The sequence below is a fragment of the Sapajus apella genome, unplaced genomic scaffold (genome assembly GCF_009761245.1).
Source record: "Sapajus apella isolate SASKATOON/1434 unplaced genomic scaffold, GSC_monkey_1.0 scaffold46, whole genome shotgun sequence".
In the NCBI taxonomy this organism is placed as follows: Eukaryota; Metazoa; Chordata; class Mammalia; order Primates; family Cebidae; genus Sapajus; species Sapajus apella.
The window spans coordinates 78,525-80,131 of NW_022436986.1; positions in this window are offsets into that span (position 1 = coordinate 78,525).

The following is a 1,607-nucleotide window of genomic DNA, read 5'->3' on the forward strand; positions in this document are numbered from 1 at the left end:
CCTTCCTTGCCCGCTCTGAGGATCAGGTTTTTGTTGTTGTTGTTGTGTTGTTTTTAAGAGACGGGGTCTCCCTGTATTGCCCAGGCTGGAGTGCAGTGGCTATTCACAGGCACGATCCCGCTGCTGATTAGCACAGGAGTTTTGACCTGCTCCATTTCCAACCTGGGCCGGTTCACCCCTCCTTAGGCAACATGGTGGTCCCCCGCCCCGCTCCCAGGATGTCACCATATTGATGCTGAACTTAGTGCGGACACCCAATCGGCATAGCACACTACGGCCCAGATGGGCTCAAGGGATCCTCTCACCTCAGCCTCCCGAGTAGCTGGGACTACAGGCACGTGCACTGCGCCTGGCCAGTTTTGCTAACCTGACTGCCCATTCCCTCTGCTGCAAGGTAGAAGCAGCCCACAAACATATAGAAGACCTCTAGTCCTAACAGGCTTTCTATCCACACCAGATCTGGTTGGAAATGGTCTGCAAAGCTAATCACTTATGGAAAGATGTGCCTGAATCCTGTCAGCATCAGGGAGCCGGCCTGGGGCCTAACCTTTGTTGTTTTGAAATAGTGTTTCCCTCTCTCGCCCAGGCTGGAGTGCAGTGGCACAATCTCAGCTCACTGCTATTTCTGCCTCCTGGGTTCAAGCCTTTCTCCTGCCTTAGCCTCTTGAGTGGCTGGGATTATAGGTGCCCACCACCATGCTCTGCTAATATTTTTTCATTTTGTATTTTTAGTAGAGATGCGGTTTTACCATGTTGGCCAGGCTGGTCTCGAACTCTGACCTCAGGTGATCTGCCCGCCTCAGCCTCTCAATGTGCTAGGATTACAGGCATGAGCCACCCCACCTGGCCAGAATTAACTACTTTATAGTTACTGTAGTCTCCTCTTATCTGTGGGGACACATTCCAAGAACCCAAGTGGATGCCTGAAATCACAGATGATATTGAACCTTTATACATGCTGCACAAATTTCTTTTCTTCACAATTTTAAGGATAGAATATTGTTTCTTGCTGGGTGCGGTGGCTTATGCCTGTAATTCCAGCACTTTGGGAGGCCAAGGCGGGCGGATCACAAGGTCAAGAGATTGACGCCATCTTGGCCAAAATGGTGAAACCCCATCTCTACTAAAAATACAAAAATTAGCTGGACATGGTGGCGCACGCCTGTAGTCCCAGCTACTGAGGCAAGAGAATCTCTTGAACTCAGGAAGCAGAGGTTGCAGCGAGCCAAGATCGCACCACTGCACCACTCCAGCCTGGCGATAGAGCATGACTCCGTCTCCAAAAAAAATAAAAAAAAGAATATTTGTTCTTACCTCAGATCTTAGTAACCTTAACACATGATTTTTTTTTTTTTTACTTATAAAGTCAAGAGCTTTCACATTTCCTTTTTTTTTTTTTTTTTTGAGAAGAAATCTCACTGTCACTCAGGCTGGAGTGCAATGGCTCGATCTCGGCTCACTGCAACCTCCACCTTCCAGGTTCAAGTGATTCTCCTGCCTCAGCCTCCCAAGTAGCTGGGGACTACAGGCGCATTCCACCACACTCGACTAATTTTTTGCTTTTTAGTAGAGATGGGCTTTCACCATGTTGGCCAGGATGGTCTTGA